General features: G+C 42.7%; 1 protein-coding gene across 2 annotated transcripts in view; it reads right to left on the bottom strand.

Annotated features, from left to right (window-relative positions):
* Nucleotides 1-2,434: 2,434 nt before the first annotated feature.
* The window catches only part of FOXO3 (forkhead box O3), a 153,737-nt gene continuing 133,688 nt past the window's right edge, over nt 2,435-22,483 (bottom strand). For both annotated transcript variants that reach the window (XM_084622115.1, XM_084622116.1), the window contains exon 3: nt 2,435-5,975. The gene's annotated coding sequence lies outside the window, so the exon portion shown is untranslated. The remainder of the gene's footprint in view (nt 5,976-22,483) is intronic.

Here is a 22,483-nt window from a genome sequence, read left to right as displayed (position 1 = left end):
CTCTTATTTATACCTGATATTTCTCACCATGGAGTATTTCCTCCATGCCTACAGGGGGCTCAAGGCACAGTGGAACCAATCTAATTTTGCTCTGCAGGACATGAGGGAGGTGTAGGCTTTGGGATATCTGTTTCTGAAAGGCAATGGCGGTGCGGGGGTGGGAAGCAGGGCATGCCAGGGAGGAGAGGGGATAGGGTCAGTGGATTTGTCGTTTAGCTGATATACCGGATACTGATCCTTGGAGAGAGAGAGAGGGCATATGAGCAGCATGAACTGCAGCCTCAGGCCTGCAGTGGTGGCCACAGGATAGCTTTGCTGCCATTTCTCCCTAATCTCTGTGCAATACTCCTACACCAAGTTTGGATATTTTTTTTGGTGCAGAAATCAGGGTTTAGTTCTATATATATTAGAACCCAGGGACCCCAGAGCCTGGAATAAGAGACTTTATAAATGTGTCTGGGTTTAGCTGCATTTTTCATGGGAATGAATCGTCCCGAGTCAAGGGATTGCTACTGAGAATGCCCTGCCCTATTGCTCTTAATGTCTCAACCTTCGGCTAAACGGGGGGAGGGATCGCTCAGTGGTTTGAGTATTGGCCTACTAAACCCAGGGTTAGGAGTTCAATCCTTGAGGAGGCCATTTAGGGATCGGGGCAAAAATTGGGGATTGGCCCTGCTTTGAGCAGGGGGTTGGACTAGATGACCTCCTGAGGTCCCTTCCAACCCTGAGATTCTATGAATGTCTTCAGTATAGGCTTGATCCAATGAAGGCTATGTAAATAAGCATTCTAATTGACATCATTGGGCTTTGATGAGCCCCCCCTTCTCCCCCCCCACACCAAACAAACAAAACCCAACTATATTTAGTTAAATTTATAAGTTATTTTTTCCCCTCCAGATTTCTAGGTTTAAATGTCTGAAATGTAATAAAATAGAATGACAAAAACAAAGCTGCACATTCAATGTAGAGATCCATTATGCTTTATTTACATGCGGCACCATCTCTTTTACAAACTAGATTACAATTTAAAATGGAATACACAAGGCAATATCTACTAACACCAAGTGGAGTAAGCACTGCATCTCTACTTCATTTGGAAAGGGGAAGATTTTAAAATCAAACATGTTTCCAATCTTTGTGTAGTAAGGTAGTATATTCATCCAGGGCAGCAACTAATTTACAAAGTCCTCAGTAAGAACGCAACATGAAAGTGCAAGAAAGCCCAAATTAATTCTTCAGTTCTTCAGTATGTAAAGACAGCCATGCATAAAGGCTGTCGATTTAATATTTTTCCAATGTATATGGCTTGACATGGTGAAACAAAAACAGATAAAACAGGTTTACAGATACTGTATACAGGTTATTTTCCAGTCATGCAACTTTTTTTTTTTAAAAAAAGTTTAACATGTGAAGCCAAAACGTACAATCATTTCCCCCCCACCCCCCCATATTAACAAAATGCATCTGGTCCTCCTGCACGTGTTGACATTTCCAGTGTACATAATGTACTAAAACAATTATAGGAGCCTGATTGCCAAGCAATGACATAATTTTAGAGCAATGTATGTCCCAACATTCAGCTTTGTAAAGCAGTAGTACAATATTTCTGGAGTTAGGCAGTGGCCTATTAACCAGCTATTCATATGAGAAGATATTTCACAAAGAAAATTAAATAAAAGCAGACTTGTCTAAACTGCATAAGCATTACCCTTTTTAGAATGTTTTAAAACACAACATTTAAACAATCACCTGTGCATGTGTTCTGAGACTTTATCTGTTGGGCATGATTTTTGTGTGTGTGTGTGTGGGCGGGGTGTTAATGCTCAAAAATATTCCTGGAACAAAGGCCAAAGTTTCAAAAATTCCTGAATCCATACTTTGGCACCTAAATAAGTGATCTGATTTGCAAAGGTGCTCAGTCCCCATGGCTGCCGTTGGATGCTCTAAGAGATGTGACTATTCTGCACCTCTGAAAATTGGGGCCCTTTTTATGTGCCTAAATATACATTTAGGCCTGGGATTTTCCAAGGGGTCTCAAGGAATGAGGCACCCTACTCCCACTGAAAAACAATGAAAGCAGAGCACCTAACTCCCTTATGCCCCTTGAAAATTCCAGCTGTAGGTGCTTAACTTCACATATTTAAGTTTGAAAATGTTGGCCGCCAAAATTAGAGAGAGAAAAAACCTCTATGTTTTTCTAGTCCATCCCTCCCCAGGTAGTGCAGGTTTTTTCCCCTAACACTAGGAAGCCAAAACTGCACTGCGGAAGCCAATGAGAGTTTTGTCATTAACTTCAGTGGGAGCACTGAATAATAACTTCAGTGGGAGGCCCCTTATTTGCTTGTGCTTTGATTTTGATTTGTTTGAAAGGTTCTATAACTTCTCTGCCATTGATTGGATGTCTCTGAACCGACTGGTATTTCTTCATTTTCTAAAAAAAAGTGGACCATATTTTGCAAATCTGACGTAACTCCACTGATCTCATGGGAGTCACGCTGCATTAACACTGCAGTAACAAAGTTTAGCCCAGTTTGTTCAAACAAGCAGTCTTTCCCTTCCATTAGACATATTAGTTCCGTACCAAGAAAAAATAAAATTACTCGTCTTTGTTGCCGTAGTCATAACGTCAAAACAGAACTTTGTTGGTGTTAACAAAGGACTCTAACAACACAATCTGCACTCCTTATGCAGGCAAGCCCATTTAATGGGAGATTTCATCTGAGTAAAGACTGCAGCACTGGGCCTTATCTCCTTGTGTGCAACTGTGAACGATGGGGCAAATCCTGGTCACTGGCATAAATCCTGTCCTCCAAAATGGGTACAAGCAGGTTCTGCCTGCAGTGGAAGAAGAGGGGCAGTTCTGCTGCAATGTGAGTCTGCAGGAGTTGAATATCTGAAGACGTGGAGCTCACCTCAGTATGTACTGCCCAGAAGGGATTTGGGGATGGGGCACAGTTGGTGGATCTGCTGCTACGTGGATCTGATGGCCATTCCCTGCTGTGGAGGGGCACACAGGCAAGGCAGTGCTAAGGCTATTTCTGCTCTGATGCTGGAGTACCAGCTATGGAGTGGCCTGGAGAGGAGGATTCCTTGTTCCTGCTCCCAAGAAGATCCCTAGAGCAGAGCCTGGGTGCTTGGGTTGTGCATCAGGGAGAGACAGTGCTGTAAATCTGGAGTAACTCACTACCATCAGTTATTCCAGATTTACATCATCGTAACTGAGAGCAGAATTTGACCCAATATGTTTTGTTATTCTGCTCTATAAAGTGGGCCAAATTTTCTGTTGGCACTATGCCATTTAAGTTATGTGAGCAGACAGGTTGGTCCAATATTTCTCCAAAAAATCCAAATAAAAAAGGTGCAGTCAGTGAATATATACGGTAGGTAGATTCAGTACCAGAATCCTGTCCTACCTATGTATTTGTAACCTGCCTTAAATTAGACCATGTGAAAGGGAGAATCTGCTGCTTGCTCTATGACAGCGCCACGATGTATTCCATCCTCCAGTGGACAACAGATAGTTCAACAAAACGTCACACCAGAAATAAACACAAAGCCTGCTTTGTACCGGAGTACTTGTGCACAGCCCTCCTATTAATCAGAGAGTGAGACTTTAAGATTGAAAAGTGTCAATCAGCAAGCACAATACCACAGAAGACAAAGAAAGAAAACCACCCTCAGTTTAATTCACATTTAATGATGTACCAAAAACCTGACAGATACTGTTATACACGCCGAGTACAGTGAAGGCTTGCAGTAAAGCTCTTTACTAACTTTGGTAAAAGGTGCCTGCATCTGGACTCCTGTAAGTGAACTGACCCCTAAAACAGATGACTGCTGTACACCATTGTCGTACTGGGTAGCTGGTTACCCGAAATATCATCTCAGCTGGGGAGATCAGTAATGTGCATCATCAACTAATTCTGATGATAAAGAAAAAAACAATAAACTAGTCCCTGCCATTGATAAATAGACCACCTTAATTTAAAAAGAATGTTGTTTCACCTAATGAAAATGATAAACTCTTAGCTGCTTGATATGCTACGGGTCTACTATAATCACAACTGCACAGAGTTTACATATTCAGTAAAGGGCAGGATGAAATCAACTGGTTCATCTATAAAACAGAACAGCACAAGCATGAGGAGGTTACAATACAAAACAAAATTTCCATCACACTAGGAGCTGTTATTTCACCAATATTACTTCAGGAAACTGGAAAGTAAGGAGCAAGATGGGGCCCACAAATGTGTGCGTGTGAGTTTGTGTGTGTGTGTGTATGCGTGCATGTGTGGTGGCAGCGGTGAAAGGGAGTCACTCCACATTGCATGGTACATGTGTCAGTGGGAACTCATGCACTGAAACTTTGGGTTAAAATGCTAGCTTGTTTTCCTAACATCCATGCATAATGATCCATTTCTGTACATAATAAAATATATTTATATATTTATATGCATAATGCTTTTATGCAAAGAAAAAAGTCTTCATATATCACTTTGGAGAAGTATGTATACACTGTCCTATTCAGAGCATCTTCATACCAAGTTCTTATGTACCATTGGTGTTTCCTCCTCTTTTTTCCTCCCCCCGCAAAAAAATAGTAATAAAAAGTAATCAAGCTTTCCAGATTATAGAATCTATACAGCAGCACCATACCTTTTATTCATTATTATTCATTTTACAAAAGAAAACCCATATAAGCAAAACATAAAAAACTGCCTTGTCTTTCAGTGTCATTTATCCAATTACAATCTAAGCTTATATGAAAAGCTGTTTGTATAGCATTACTTTCTTGCCTTTCCCTCTACAGCTTCTTTCAGATTGGATTACGCATAGTGAGAAGGAAAAAATAATCAAGGATATGTATGTAAAAAAAAATCACTGATGTAATAACTTACCCTGCAGTGATCTGCATTTGAACTTCTGATGACTCTACTGTAAGTCACTGTTGATGCATATACTGTAAGTTATCTTTTCTGCAATGTCATATATTTTACTTCCCTTTCCTTTTTAAACCATATCCTCACAAGTGGTTACATTCAACTTGTTTGGCAATGGGTGGACAGCTTATCTTATTACTTGTTTTAAGATCAACCAGTTTCCAAACTGCTGAGGCAGACTAATTCTATTCACTGCAACCATTAGGGCAGCTGTGCTAACATAATGCAATAGGTGAGATCGATCAAATCAAATCAGGTGCCGAATCAGTAAATATGATGAAATGGCACCCTCACTCAGTCCTTATAAACACTGGACAGGACTAGCAACCTTGCTAGTTTCTCTCGTTATGTAATCAACTCTGGTTTGCTGTTTATGAAAAACAAGGTATGTACCATTAAATTGAAGAAAAGGTTTGAAAAAAAAAAAACAAACAAACAAAACCCACAAGCCACCTCTCTCTGGACTTCAGTCAGTTGCTTGGTGTAATGAATGCTACATACTCAGGTAGTGCTGATGTCTGAAGCTATGTTGGGTAATGGTAATTAGTATAGCCTTTCATTGTGCATACACTGTATTTCAGATGCACCAGGAGAGAAAGAGAAAATGGTTAAAACATCTTTAAAAAACAAAACAAACTGAAGGTTAGAGGGGTGAGATGGAGACCCCCCCCAAAATAGAAGCCAACTTAAAATAACCCACAAACCATTAATATATTGAAACACCACATACTCATTGACAAATAACTACTGTAAAGGCTACACAGTGTGTTCTCAACAGGATGGTGCTGAACATTGTCTCCACAGTAGGTGCTTGACCATCCCATAAAAGGAAGATTTTGCATACTTTAGAACGAGTTCAATTCCGAAAAAGGAGGCTCTTCGCTTGGGTAAGGGGCCCATTAACAGTCTCTGCTTCATTAGGAAAATAATGCAGGGCTCACAAAGATCATAAGCTGTAAACGGTATCACTGTCCACTTGCTGACAGCAGATTTGGCAAAGGGTTCTCTCTTTAGGTCTCATGTCAGTTTAAGGGCCTGGAGAGGAAGAAGGAACAAAAGAAAAGAAAACAAGATTATTAGGTGTAAAAAATAACCCACCTGAAATCAACAGACAACATTAACCATTTGGAACCAGCAAGCTCAGAGCTCTCCTGCCGGAAACATGGTACACTGTATAACAACCCTAAGCATCAAGCAAATGCTGGCTTCTGGCATGGAAGGATTAATGTCAAATTGTTTAGCGTCTCCCAAAAATTAAACAAACCCTCCTAATTAAAGAACACTACAGATCAAGTCTGAATGACAGAAACCTAATCAGGGGACAAGGAGGGTGAGGTAACTTTTACCAGCAGAAGTTGGTCCAATAAAAGAGATTACCTCACCCACTTGGCCTTGCTACCATCCTGGGACCAACATGGCTACAAACACACTGCAGGAAAGCTAATAAAGCTTCTGCAAATGCAATATATTTCCAGATGGTTGGTGGAAGGATCCACCAGTCTGTCTACCCATTCCTCTCTACCGTCCCTTGTGGGCCTTCCCAACATCACCAGATGGCTGGACACAACTTCTGTCTGAGTCAGACAGTAAATATCACTACAGGCATCAGCTAAAGCAGAGGTTCTCAAACTGTGGCCCGCGAGCTCCATTCAGGTGGTCTGCGGATAGTTCCCTCAAAGGTGCGCACCTGGGCGGCCGCACATGAGCGAATGAAGGGCCACCCGTCTAGTTAGTGGAGCCATGCAGGTGGCTCCACTAATTAGGTGCCGGACCCTGGAGAAGACACACATGTAAGGTGAGGTGGTGGCTTGGAGGGAATAAGGGGTAGGTTGGAGCTGGACAGTGGGGTGAGAAGAGGGGGTGGGGGGAATTTGGGACGTGGAGGGCTGCAGCGGCCAGAGAAAGAAGCGACTTTCCCCAGTTCCAGGGCTGTGACTGCTGGGGAGAGACGGCCCTCCTTCCCAGCCCCAGCTCTGTGGGTGCTGTGGTGGTGGGAAGAGGGCACATCCATCGCATTAGAAAGGTAAGACTACCGATATTAAAATGCGAGTTGTGTGCTTTTATTTGTAGAACAAAAAAACATTAATTATTATTAAGGTTTTTTTTTAATATAGCGCTTTTATCTAAAGCGCTTTACAATAGTCAGCTAATGGTACGAACAACATTTGGAAAGATCATTAAGTGGTCTGCCAAGATCCTCAGCAATTTTCAAGTGATCTGCGGAAAAAAAAGTTTGGGAACCACTGAGCTAGAGGATGCTGCCAAAGAGAAGCACAAGTTGCTCCCTTCCTCCCTGGGATTGAGGGTGCTGCTTCCTCTGTACTTCTGGCCTCTGCTGGTGCAAGGAGCAATGAACTAAAAGCTCAGGCCCTGAACTCTGACCTTCCACATGGCACAACATGCCACCACTAGACCAACAGGTGAGCCCCTACAAATTCAGTGATAATCAAAAACATTAAGGGCCACATCCTCAGCTACAGCTGAGGAGCACACAGAGCAAGTCGGGGTGTGCAAGGTAGCATAACGCTCACCTCTACATTCCCCCAATGCTGGAGCTGCTGTACTGTATATGCAGGACTAATCCCCAAGAATAAATTACACTGATGGATCCTAAATTAGTAACTGGAAAAGACCTGGATGTCATTGTGAAGAGCTCAATGAAAACCTCTACTCAGTGTGCAGCTGTGGTCAAAAAAAAGGAAAGAAAAAGTTAGGATATATAAAGAATGAGATAGAAAATAACACAAAAAATGTTCTAACGCCATTATATTAATGTATGTTATGCCATCACCTACTGTACTGTGTTCAGTTATGGTCACTCTATCTGTAAGAAATTGCACAGTAATCATGTTTGTGAGAAGAAGAAAAGCTAAAGAAACTAAAAAGCTAGAAAACACCAGTTTGGACTAACACTAACTCTGTACTGCTGGGAGAGGAGAATTAACATGGAAATGAGAGACTAATAAGTATGTATAAGAAAAGGTAACAAAAAGTTACAAATAAGTTTGTGTAACTTGTGAAGCTGTATTGTCAGGTGCTGGAGGCGACTGCGATGAGATCGTCCTCATCAGCTTCCCACTTATGAGTAAAGGGACGTGATAGAGGTATATACAATTATGACTGGTTCAGACAAAGGGGACAATTTTCAAAGCCACTTAGGGACAGATTTTGAAAGGTATTTAGGCACATAACTATGCGGTAGAGGATTTTCAAAAGCACAAAGATGCCTATCTGCATTGCTAGGGGCCTAAATACTTTTAAAAATCTGGCCCTAGCTGACTTTTGAAAAGGGGGTTTAGGCTCCTACTTCACATAAATGCTTTTGAAAATTTACCCAACACAAATTATTTAGCATTTTGTGTAATAAAAGAACAATGGGGCATTTAATGAAACTGAAAGGCAACAAAATGAAAACTAATAAAAGGAAATGTTTTCTCCCTCTGAAACATCTCGTCTTGGTCACTATCAGGCAGTGTCACTATGGACTAGATGGACCACTGATCTGATCTGGTCTGATCTAGTTTGGCTATGTTCCTTATTTCCAGGGTGAGTAACAACAAAGGAGATCAACCAGTGAACTAGAATGTTGTCATCAAGTGACTATCTCTGGCTGCTAGAATATTCTGAAGTCTCCACCCTCTAAGTTGCCAGACACTGATCCTATAATAACATTTTACTAAAATGACCTATTCCTATACTACCAAATGACTGACAGAAATTTAATTCTGCCTCTTGGTTACTGGAGCAAGAGAACGACAGCTGCTCCCTGTACCATTACAGGAGAACTTCATTCTGAATGCCTTGGAAAGCAGATGAATTATTGTTTCACTCAATCAAAATTTGGCTTCATCCTTAATAATGTATTTTTAGATAGACTATATTTGATGAATAAGGGGATTTCTGCATGGATAAACATATCGATTTTTTCATTTCTAAAGAGTAAATTAACGTCCGCCATTCAGTAATTTGGCTGGATAGCAGGGATTCCATTTAGTAAATGTGCGATGATGCTATCACAAAAGGTCATTTGATGAAAGTGAGCCAGGTCTAGTACTCACAATATAATCTGGGCAGCGATTTATATAGTACAATAAGTACACACCCTTTTCGGTCTCATACTCCCACATTTTCATTAATTCCTTGGTACTGGTGGTGTTGGAAGCTATCACCTTCTGTAAATAGAAAAGGAGTACTTGTGGCAACTTAGAGATTACTAATTAATTACAGGAGAAAGACTCACTCCTCAGCATCAAATGAAGTTCCCTATTTAGCAGAGCATTTAAGCATATGTAAAAAGTCCCACTGACTTCAAAAGGGACTATTCACATACTTGAAAAGTTAAGCATGTACTTAAGCATACTACTGAATCGGGTCTTGAGTAAGTTATTCAGCATTTACATAAAAAAAACTATTTCAAAATTGTATTGAGAAAGAGTAGGAACAAAAAAGAAAATACTAAGGATAGACAATCACATATCTAATTTTTGTAATTTGCACCATCAAATACTCTTCTGAAACTACAAACAATATACTGGGCAATATAAAGAATAGCTAGAATGAGGCTTAGCAAAGAGACAGTGTTAAATAAGAGAAACATGCAGCTAAGGTAGCATCTGCCTGGACTGTCACTAACAAAAAGAAAGAAGTAGGTTAAACTCGTAACCTATAGACTTTAACATTGTCCCATTACAGTTTATCATATACATAGACTTGCCCATGATAAACTTTGTTAGCTTTGAGTTAAGATGGCTAGACTGCAATATCCTACCACTAAAACACAGGGAAATAAGCAGTTATATCATTCAACACTCCATCCATCCCTCTGCTGATCAGTTCTCCTACTCAACTGTAAATACCTCCTTTCCATTGCCCACAGGTGTCCACCTGTGTCCTGAAGCACCAATAGGCATTCTTTCCTTTTCACCCCCGCCCCCACATCCCTGGGAAGTCCTAACCCTCCTCAACAGGCGTTCCAGTCTGATTCCGGTCAGTCAGTCAGGGGGGACCCCCATCTGGAGAACCATGAAAGTTTGCTACAGAGATACAGTCTCTGAAGACAAGTTGGTCGATCTTCAATTGAGGCACCAGTAGCTGTCCCGGCCACACCATTTCCCTTATTACTGATGGAGACAGGGTGAGAGGAATAATTAAAGCTGAAGTGTGAACAGATGTAACCAATGCAGAAAAATGTCTAATGGAGTTAGGGCACAGGTGAAGGGCAGCTGAAGAGAAGGTCAGAAGTTGGCTGGGTTTTGTGGGATATGGGGAATCCATGTAGGTGGGTGGGTAGTGGACCTGGGTAGCAGATCTCTTAGCTGACTCCCTGGACTCCTGCCCACTTGTCCCCAGCCCAGTCAATTCTCTGGCTCCTATGGGTAGGTGGGCTCCCTAGTTCCGTGGGTTTGGCAGAATTTCCAATAGGGAGCATATCTAAATGTTTCCTATGCAAACAGAAAAGTCAATGATCCTTTGAAGAGTTTCTGTGCCAAATTTGGAGACTAAATTGAACCAGCAACATGCGACACCAAGGCATTTCAGTCTCACTGTTAGTGTAAACCTCAGTGCACCTTGACTACGGAGTTAATACCAACAACTCTAACGCAAACACACACATGCACGCACCTGCACTAAATTCAGAACCAGTGTAAGCAGATGTAGCAGCTTTGCTAATGATAGCTTTGATTTTGGCCCTCTGCACACAGAAGTCCACAGTAACGAAGAGAGCCACTGGACTTTTTCCACAGTGGTGTGTAACCTGTAACAAACGGGAATGTGTATGTGTGCACACGCATGCAAGCAATATTAAGAAAATAGGGTCCATATTTTTAAAATCACTGACTATAAATTCATTTTGACTACAGATAGCTCAAGACTATGTTCTGTTCTATAATACGCAATTAACATTTTGAATCCTAGATGATGGCTCTGTTAATTCCACTAGGAGAAGGTACAAGGTAATCAATCAATCAATCAATCAATCAAATGCTTTAGTATTTTCAATGTATTTAACTTGCAAGTGACTGTGTGGCAGACAACACACAGTCCTTTCATTCTGCCCCCTCCTCCTCCTCCTGTCTTATTCACCCCCAGCTTGCTCCCCACAGGTTATGAACCACTTCTCTTTGCATACTTTGTGACTTGGTTGTTTGAGATGGGATTTCCCTCTATGCAATAACATTTAATTTACCACTATATAACATCATTCCACCACTGTTAAATTGGAATTAAGTCCCCCAAGCCCTGATCTCAACTCAGGGACCAAGAGGGAAACTCTATAAGCATTACCTAATACAGACTGCTTTCCCCCTTTGGTTCCCACTGGTGTTCATTATACTGCACTGGAAACTTCTTCAAAATAGAAAGGTGACGCACTGATGTTCCCCAAGTGCAAGTCACAGCAAATGTGCTCCTGCTGAAACTGGCCTGCTCAAAAAAGTTTAAGTACAGGACATTATGTCTCTACAATATCCGAGAAGCCTCTGATCTTACCGTTCGATGGGCAGAACTCTGTCTTTCCCCCACAGACCTACACACGGGGAGAGCAGTGGTATCAACCGTGGGTGAAATCCTGGCACCACTGAACTCAGTGAGACTTTTGCCATTGACTTGGGTCAGGATTTCAACTTGCATGTTCAGCACTACCGGCATTCTGCAGTTGCAGGGCACGATGCTGCTGACCAAACGTACAGGTTAGTTAGCTGGAGGAAGAGGATTTAGATATGCCTGCAAGATAGTGAAATCATGCTCTGCATGAGACATTGTGTGCTAGCTGGCACGGTAGATAATTCCTATGTTCTCTGGAACACGAGAGAGAGGTCAGGTCTTGCTACATGTGTTAATAGGAAGAGGAAGTGGTATCCTAGTGCCTCTATGAAGTAGAAGGAAGGATTTTACTACCACTTTTGTATCTGAAGAACAAATGCCACTTTCGCAGTGAGAGGGTAAAAAGTATCTTGCTGACTGACAGCAGAACTAGACATAGTGAATTCTGGATTATATTGCAATAGAAACATAAAATCTACTCTTCATTACTCCACATGTATTTACCGACAACTTGCTTTTCCTCTGTCAGATTAGGGTAGTGAGCACCTCTTTAAAAGGATCCTTCCTGCCATACAGACTTCCCATTTTCTGCTGAAGTTAACTGAAAATGACAGGCCAATAAGCCAAGCAAAAATCACTAAAAGGAAGGCGCGCCCTATAGATATGATAGAGGAAAGGTACAATCTCGTCTATCACAAGCTCCAGAGGGGCAGAAACTCAGAAGGAAATGCGACAGAGAGAAAGTTCTCCCACTACATCAAATTTCTCTAGCCCTCCTTGAAATCAATTACTTTTCTGTGAAAATCAGGAAAAGAAGAATTTTGAAACAAGGCAATATAAGAAAAAAGACTGGAGAAAACATTAACTGAGAATGAAAATGTGCATAAACACCCACTGTTCTTTCTAGAATAATCCGGAAAGGCATTTTTCTCTTGAAACTGATCTCAGACCTTCAGGGCCACGCCGTGACCTCTGTGAAATGAGTTTAGTGCTCTCAGTCCAATTACCACTCAACAGATGTCCACCTCACACACCCCACAACAACTGCCACCCTCGCTGGTCATCTCAGTAGAAAGACCAAGGATTAAATGCTCCTGGAGACTGAGAGCACAATTTACAGGCTCTTATGGCATTCATTATTGCAGTATCTGAGTGGGGAAGCTTGAACTGCTGCGGTCTGTGCTGTACCTATCTGTGAACATAATAAACAGCAGTCTCCAGAACTGTCCATCACCTTAATCAAGCACAGAATTCACATGAAAAAGTGTTTTTTAAAAAAAGACCGCTCTTGACCCTGTGTTTCTAAAATGAACCTCTATGTGCTTGATTCTTTAAGAAAATTGTGTTTTTTAAAGGATTATTAAAAAAAGGCACCGTGTTCTTTAAAAAGAAATCAACTTGTAACCATCACAGTTATTAGGCAGTAGGACATTTCAGAACAAATGCTAACCTGCAGTTCTAAACAATCACTACAGCTCATTCACAGGAAAAAATTTTTGCAAAGACCCATCCTGTAATAAAATCCTAATGCTGTTGATACAAAGAGGAAAGCATTTGGGAGACCAACTGATGCAGGCTGTTCTAAAAATATCAGTTTATGCTGTCATCTGGTGAGAGTATGTCATCCTGTAATCTTGCATGGATGGCATGCAGGGATGGCAAGTTTCAGCTAATTACTGCTCTTGAATCACATGACAAAAACATACTGTACTAAAAAATAAAATACAATCCATAAAAATAAAACAAATCCAGAAAAAAAAAGAGGCAACATTAGAAAATTTCTGGTTTTGCAGTTGTCTTTTCACAACTCTATTCTATGGAGGGGATGCTGATTTTTATAGATTATTTTTCTTAGTTAATAAAAAATAACAAAAAGTAAAATCCAGCCCAACTCCAGATAAACCAACCTACCAATTGCAGAAGTAGTGAACAATTCAGTGATTATATTTTGGGGCCTGTCACAGGTGACTGGCCCCTTTATGAGCAAGCAGGGTCCAATGCAGCTGGACTGATTACTTACTGCCCAATTAGGCTTAAGGGAAGGCACCTGAGTCTTTCAAAGGGAGAGACAGCTGCAGGTGATTGTTGGCAGAGGTGTGCAGACAGCAGGGAGTAAAAAGTCTCCTGCAGGGCCGTGAGTCAGTAGGGGGAAGACACCAGCAGGGAAGGCCTGTGGAGAAGGTCAAACTCCAGGCAAGAGGTGCTGTGAAAACAGGAAGCCAGACCCTCAGGAACTGGAGCAGAAGAGTGTTGGAACTCTGAAGGGAAGCGCCATTTGGGAATGGGGTGAAGAAATGAATTTTAAAGAAAGGACAGACATTTAGGAGCGAGGGGCTAAGTCCAACTGAAACTGGGATGAAGACTTCATACTCTTTGAGTTCTATTTTGAAAGACTTTGTACACGTCTTAATAAGCTGAATCCTTCCTCTCAACCAGGGAATGTGCTAGGACCATGAGAACCACTTCCAGCATTAGGCTGGAGTAGTCTCCCTTGTTGCTCTGCAGTCTTAAAGGGAGGATTCCTCTCTTTTTGGACATACCTAGTGCCTTGCAGAGATCTTGGGCGGGGTACATAGGGCCGAAATTCCCTCTCGTGCATAGTCATCTGGATGGTTCAATTGTCAATCTTCTGGAGTTGACTGTAAATCCCATGATTTGACTGTTAATGTAGTGTATTTATTAATGATAAGCACATCCCTGCCATGGACCTGTACATTTTATTAATTGGAATTACAATAATCTATAAAAAATTTAAATAAAGGTATTTTTTATAAATGACAAAAGCTGGTGAATGTGATGTTCACCTGGACACAAACCTGATACGTAAAAGCTTGCCTGGGGTGAAACAACACTTAACATTAAAGTACACCGTCAACTCAAATACTAATCCATTAACAGTGAGTCAGAAATATTTTAGGTACTACACCTTCCTCTGTATCCTCCTGCCAAAACTTTTGTGGTTTACAAGAACATTTCCTAATCGTCAGCATATTTCTTTCTCTCTTCTTACTATCACCTTTAAATGACCCACACAAACAAGTGGGGAACTCACTAAGGCCCTGATGCTGCAAAGGGATATGGAAAGTGAATGGGGCATAAAGTTTGGTGGCATAAAAATTCACCAGCACAGAATCCCATTGATTTCCTATATTCCTTGCAAGGTCAGACCCTGACTTACTACTCAGGGCAACAGTGAAGTAGACTATAAGCAATGTGCGGTATATGCACAAAGTAAAAGAACAGAGAAAAGCCAATCTTTGGGAAACGTTTCCTGAAATATGAAGAAACTGACAGCACAGTTTAGAGTAAAAATAAAAACACCAAACTAATGTCTATACATTTTTACAAATAACATACTGAATGCGATAATTAAGCACCCAATCCTGCAAGGTGCTGAACCTCTCCTGTAAGGTACTGAATGCCAATGGGAATTGAGAGCATTTGTAGCAGGTACTTAGTGCATTGAAACAATAAAGTTTATTACATGCAATAATGAAGCACATGCCTTATTCAGATTTTACTCAATCTTTATCCATGGACACTGCTGCGGCAATGTGCTGGCTATCAAACTTAAGATATACATTTGTAGTCATTGCTACCTACTCAACCCATATGAAAGAAGAAGAATGGGTTGTCAGCATTGAGAATAAACTCAAGGCCTGAATCATGCAATAGAGTCTGCTAGTTCTGACCCATATACCCATGGCAATTGCTTGCCTACATAGTACTGTCCTCTATGGCGGGATTTCTAAAGCACACTAAGGTGCTGCACATTAATTGGTCCATGTAGCCCCTGCTGGTGTGAACTAAAGGTTCCCTAATGCGCTTTAACACCATGTTAAAGCACTCCACCAGTGTCTACATGGACCAATTAATGTGCAAGATGTTAGTACGCTGTAGAAATCACACCCCCATAGTGCGCTTTGCTCTACCTTCTTCTCTACCCACTGAAGTCAATGAGACTCTTCAAGGGTACATGGTCCAAATGAAGGGACTGCATTGCACCTCGTACCTCATAATTTCACCAAACAAATAAAACAGTTTATCTCATCCTGGTCAATGCAGAAGTCCCAGAAATGGAGTGCCTCTTGGCAAAGGGCCAAGGATCATGCTCTGCCTTGCCTGTTGATGTAGAACATCGAGGCTGTGTTGTCCATGAGGACTCTGACTTGCTGCCCGGTAGGTGAGCTAGAAAGACTGTGCATGCTCTGTGCACTGCCCTGAGCTCTTTGACGTTTATGTGTAGCATCGACTCCTCTGGGGACCACATACCTTGGGTCTGGAGGGTGCCAAGGTGCACCCACCATCTGAAGTCCGAGGTGTCCAAAGCCAACTCAACTAAGTGAGGGGTGCTGATAAAGGGAACTCCTTCCAGGACTTTCCCAGGGTTAGTCCACCATCGCAGCGATGTAAATACCATCATGGGGATGGTGACAACCTTCTCTAGGTGGCCCCTGGACTGGGAGAAGATCATCACTAGCCACTGCTGCAGGGGACACATCCGGAGCCTGGTGCGGAGCACCACGTATGCACATGTCGCCATGTGACCTAGTATGCGTAGGCAAACCCTAGCTGGGGTCAGGGGAAACGCAGAGACTTCCATGAACTTGGTCATGGCCTGCCACATATTAAAATCATAGTGGCCTAGTAAGGCCTGACAGTTGTCCACCCACAACTGTAGACTGGAGAATGAATAAACTTTATGCCCAACCAAGTCTAGTCTCCTTGAGTCTTTATTCTTAGGGGTAGCCCCGGGTTGACCCTGTCTCTCCCTGTGGTTGACCGCCTCTACCAGTAGGGAATTGGGAGCAGGGTTGGTATAAAGGTACTCGTGGCCCTTGGATGGCACCAAGTACTTGCGCTCCGCCCTCTTGGAGATTGGAGGCAAGAAGGAGGGGGCTTGCCAGAGGGCATTTGTAATTTTAGCAACCCCCTCATGTAGGGGCAAAACTACCCTGGCCAGGGCCACGGGGCAGAGAACATTAAAGAGGGAGTCTGTGGGCTCCTCTAACTCCTCTGCCTGGAGTTGGAGCCAGGTTGGCGGCGACCATTTTTAGCAGCTCCTGATGTGCCGTAGCATCATCCTGGGGAACCGGTAGAAGGGGCCCTACTATGGCCTCACCTGGCGATGATGAGAAGGAAGCTGGTACCAGGGGGTCCTCTGCAACCAGAGGTGGTCTGGCGGCTTGCTCACCCACTTCCTCCTGTGCCTGCGGGGTGCCTGCAGCCAGGGTCTCTTGGGCTGGAGGGGGATGGAAAAGGGCGGTTGCCAGTCTCTCCGAAGCTCCGGACACTGAGCAGGTGGCCTGAGAGGACTGAGTGAACCCCCATGGGTTCCATGGGTACCATTGTGCCGGCCATGGAGTCTGAGGCCACAGGCCTGGCTGCGGTGCCATTGACATAGTCTGCACCGTAGGTGCTGGAGCCTGTCTTGCTGCTAGGGAACCTTGCTTCGAACCTGAGCCAGAGCCCGAGCAGTCGCTCCCCTGCGACCAAGACGGAGCTGATTGGTGGCTCTGTCCCGATTGGTACCGGTCGCCCCTCCCAGAGTTGGATCTGGTTGACCTCGACGTGCATCTGGACCAGGGCCTTGGCAACCGGCAACGCTCAGCGGATCCGCGATGGCCAAAGGCTGGTGATCTATGCCTCACGCTTCATGAGTGGTACCGCGATGTGGAGCGGGATCGAGAACTAGAGCGGGCTTGGCGTCGAGAAGATGCAGCTGCACGTGATGACGCCACCCTGAGGGATCGGCGACGCTTTGGGGAACGGTAACGTTGGTCCCTCGATCTGTCCCTGGAGCAATACCGATGCCACACAGATTCTGGGCACTGACTCCAGAACTCCTGCCGGGGGGCGCGTGCCTCCAGAGGACTGCACCCGGTCACTGGCGAGCAGCGCCTCGAACCTCTCAGCCCTTGTCCGAAGTCCGGATGGGGCTATGAAGCGTCTGCCTATCATGATCAGAAGCATGTCGGCTGTGACGGGAAGACTGCTGGCATGACATTCCCCCATGACGGGAAGCGCTGCTGGAAAGGTGGAGACTATGCTGGTCCCAACATGGGTTTACCCCGAGACTGTGATCCCGAAGGGGTCGGAGTGCGCGACACTGGGAGGGACATACTATTTTGTGCTGCTTGGAGGGCCTCGGGCGAGGATGACACCCAGAGCTGATAACCTCTGCTGCTATCTGGGGTAGCCGACGCGGAGTGGGATGGGCTGCACCTCTCAACCTGAGCTGGGGCCCGAGATCCCAAAGGTGGTTAAGAGGCGCCTGAGACAGGGCCTTGGTCCACCCCAGACTTGTCCTTTCCCTTGCGGGAAATTGGAGACCTTCCTCGCCCCGTCTTCCTGGGCTTCTTGGCTAGAGCCACGGAAGGAGACCGGCACCGGCTCGCAGACGGTACCGGGGGGGTGCTGCGCACCGAGGTCATGGTGTTCAGTGCTGAATCGGAGCACTGCTCCAGCATCGGGGTAAGGGCAGACTCTATCAGGAGCGCCTTCAAGCGAATGTCACGTTCCTTCTTCATCCTGGGCTTGAAGGACTTACAGATTTTGCACTTATCGCTAATGTGACCTTCGCCCAAGCGCTGTAAACAACTGTTATGTGGATCACTAATGGGCATGGTCACAGGGCTTAAGGCCTGGGGACCGGGGCATGCCCTGTCCCAAGGTGAAGTCCCTTTAGGGACCTACTAAGTCTCTAACTTAACAAATAGGTTGAACTAAACTAGAGGGAAACTGTATACAGTAATATTTGCAAGAGGCAAAAGAATTCGAATGAAAGAAAAGCAACAGCTCTAGCTGAAACAGCAACAGTTCCATGCACCATCACTGGTGGCAAGAAGAAACTGAGGGTGGAGGGTGCCGGTGGTGCCCTATATGCCGTGGCACACGTGTGCCACTCCAGCAGGTGCCAGAGCCAGTCCCCTACGGATACTGCTGAGGGAAAAACTTCCAGCACCGGTGCATGTGGCGAGCACACACACTTAAGTTGAATGGACATGAGCAATCACTTGAAGAAGAATTGAACCTTATTTAATTGTTTATTTCTAAAACACTGCCATGATAAGCAGACATGAATATTAAATTTAATATCCAAAGAGGTCAAATCCACACCTACTAATTAAATTGCAATTTTAGAGAAAATGAGCCAGTTTCTAATCTCACCCGAGCAACATATACTGTCATCAAATATCTCAGTAATACTATAGTGATAAGCACTTTAGAAATGTTAATAGATAAACTGGCAAACATCTACAAAATGTCTAGTTGATGATGTGCAGTAGAAATCAGAATCTGTTATACATCTGAAAAAATACAAAAATACAGATATGTTATAACAAGATTTAGGACTTAACTGATTCCTTTTAGTCCTCATTATCTTTTTAAAAATGGAGAATTCATTTTATGCTCATGAAAAGGTTTGGCTTTATACAACAGTTAGAAAATATATCGGTCTTACATGTACTAATGGATAAAGGTGATGGTTTCACAAATAATTAGTGAAAAAGATAGTCCCACAAGTATTTCTGTGCTGTCTTCCATATTGGCCTCTATGCTTGGAACACATTCCTTCTTCCAGTCTGCCAAGCTGCTAAACTCTCCTCATTCAAATAACCTCCTGAAGACTCGATTCTGCTGAAATGCCCACGTGAGCCAACAATTTATTATCATATCAGCTACTATTAAAAAACCCAACCTGATGACTGAATCAGCCTGGGAGAAAGACTAATCTTGGTAATTGTGTAATCTTGTTGCTATAACTCACACAGCACCCCATATTACCTATTGGTTGCAATCCCCATTTCTTGTATCATGTCACCTATTGAATTGTAAGATCCTCAAGGCAGGGATCATGTCTTCTGTCAATGCTGTGAGGTGCCTACCACATGTTTGGGCATTGTAAAATGATAAATAATAATAATAATAATAGTAATCAAAATCAGTAATTGCTGATTCAAACTCAGACCTGAATATAACTTAGATCAGAATGTAAGTGAACTGTAAAGTAGACAGCATTTCTTCAACCCCATAAAATTGCCTTCTAGTCTGGCCACAAACTAGGCAGGGCCCAGTCTCAATAGGGGCAAGAGATATACAAATATCCATTAAGTTCCTTCAGCATTCTGTGTGGGTCCTTGTGCCACTTCTCTGAGTCCTACCTGCCATCCAAGGGCCTCTCTGAAATCCCTTAATCCTCTGGTGGCTTTAAAATCCTTTAGATTTTGAAAGCAATCTCTATCCTATCTCCATCTATATAAACCTAGATAACTACTGCCTGCTGACCCTACACTTAAGATACAAGCTTATTTGAGGGTGCCTTCTTTCTGACCAGCACGGTGATCCCCATGATGGTGTTTACTTCAGAAAAGGGAACACGTATGACCCTGGGACAGTCAGATTCCTTGGACAATAGGTGCTCAATCTCTGCTTTCTTAATTTCAACTGCAGCAGCAGCAAACTTATTTTCTACAAAGACAAAAACATCTTTGTGGAACATTCTCTAGGCAAACCTCTCCAATTCAAAGGGTGGAATTTATCCAAGTGTAGAGGCTTTATGCACTGCTTAAGCTTTAAACATGAGTTTCAGTGGGCCTTCAGTGATCCACGGAGCCTTGTGTGAGCACAGGGGTGAATTTCACTGAGAGAGGCTTAACTGGTGAATACAGGTATAACAAATCAACAACCAGCCCAAAAATTCATCTCATTTGCTATATTGTGGAGGTAATTGTTGTTTTCAGTGATGTAACACTATGGGTTACCCTTTGTAATTTGGGTAATCTACAACTATAGTTAGCTGACCTTGCCAGGACTCTCTGACCTAGGAATGTACTATTTTAAATGATGCCTGAAGGAAAAATGAACGTCTCTAGCCAATTTTTGAGGTATTTTTGTTTTCAATTTTTAAACAAGTCAACTCAATCCCCCTGCAACTATATTATGGAACCTAGAGGAATCCGATGAAATAGAAATTTAAAATCTCTCTTCAGAAGATGCTGATCACCAGCCCATGACATTCTGATATAAAGTTCCAAACTATTCTACCTTTCTAGGTACGTTTTGGTCAGTACTGCTTCCTGAGTGTTCAGTGGGTGAGAACAACCACAAAACGAAGAAGAGCTGTTGTGGAACACCCAGGTGATAAGAAGAGACATTAACAATCAGAAGTACTCTAAAGAGAGGTTAGGGAAATAGTGACTGAAAAATTGTCCTGATTATTGAGGGTGTTGGGGGTACATTCAATACCTTTGGGAGGGGGACAAAAGAAAGGAAGCTAAAAAGGAACACACGCCTCAACTGTCTGAACAGGAGGAAATCGCAGACAAGTGAATGAAGTAGGAGAAAGTTTACTGATTCTCTCCCTTTCCTTCTTCTAGACTAAAACCAACAACCATTATATCATGCTCCAATCAGGTCCCTCTGAAATGCTGGTCCTGGTTACCATCAGAGGCACATAGCCAGTGTAACAAAAGTGGGGAGTGTTCTATCTCAGAAATTTCTACATAAACTAAATTCATAACATTGGATTATTTGCACATTTGCATTGGCCCTATAAAGAAAGTCTTTGGATTAAAAAATTAAAAAAAAAATCCCACGTAGAAAATAAATTCTAAGCACAAACAAAACAACTCTATTTGTTCTTTCCAAAAAACTGACTCCCAAGAGATTTTGCCGGTTTATGGAAAATTTAGTACTTAGTATTCTATGTATGTTGATAACCTGTTGAAAATGATACATTTTGGTTTTGAAATCCCACTCAGCCTTTTTCGTGGAGCAGATTTCAAGTTTGCAATGGCTGAAACATTCTGCTGAAAAGTAGTTTCTTAAGCTTTAATCTTATAAAGATTCTTTACTGAGATCAGAAAATTGCTTAGAGAAGCATTTAATTCAAGCTCCTTATAACTATGGTGAAGCAGACAAATAATTGAAAAAGCAGTGCAGAATTACTGCATAATATTTTATGTGAGACACTTTTACCAAAATAAGAGACACTCATATGGAAGCAAATTCTCAAATGGGATTGTTTAATAAACCAGGAACTATTCATAATCAGTAAATTCAGACAAAAAACACATCTACCCTTGCACCTGGTACCAAATGAACCAATAGCACCAGGTCCAATAATCAGAGGCCATGACAGCCTTCCACAGAAAAGTGGCCAGTACTCCACCAGAGTTAACAAGTCTGTCCTTTGTAAAGAAAGGCCTTTCATACACAAGTACCAGTTTCTTTATTCTGAGTATTCAGCCTGGGAAAGATCAAGACATCTATTCTTTCCATGAATGACAAAGGGCAATCTTTTATGAGGCAGCTGAGAGAACTTTGCAGATATTCCTCCGCAGAACACTTATTATAATGTTGCCCAGCCAAGGCTCCATGTAGATATCCTTTTCGTGTAAGTGGCATAGCGATGCTACTAAAACATGGTGTCAAGGCATTTCCTTGGATACATTTTGTCAACCAATATTGTCAAGGGCATTTATTTTTGTGAGGCCTGTTGGCAAACGGTGACCTTGTACATTTTACTGTGATAACATTCCTGCTTTGTTTTTATGCATCACTTGAAGATTTGGGATTTCTAACTCAATACACTATGTATGCACTGAGAAGGAAAAGAAACAAACACACACAGAAAAAAACCAGCTCTCTCAACAAGTATGGAGTTTTGGAAGTTTTTGTTAATAGTTCAAGGACAAGGGTTCTAGAGTCTGAGGGACGGCAATCATTCTTTTTTAAAATTATTAAAAGACAAAACTGAAAGAGAGTCTGAGTCTTTTGAATTTCAGTAAATAACCACATAGCATGCACGGCCTTGTCAAGGTGCTATCCTACAGAATGATCAGCAGGATGAGATTAAGATTCTTCGGCTCATTCTCTCCAAAGACCATCTCCTGGCCTTGCACTTCAGCAGTCTGACATGTGGAAAGAGTTTGGCTTGTACTGCAAAGAAATCAGTGAAGCTCCTTTCTTCCAGACAAGATAAAGGATGGGGGCAG

This window comes from Lepidochelys olivacea (genome assembly GCF_965140295.1).
Source record: "Lepidochelys olivacea isolate rLepOli2 genome assembly, chromosome: 3".
NCBI classification, from domain to species: Eukaryota; Metazoa; Chordata; order Testudines; family Cheloniidae; genus Lepidochelys; species Lepidochelys olivacea.
The sequence above is the reverse complement of the archived record's forward strand: the minus strand, read 5'-3'. Positions and strand labels throughout refer to the sequence as shown.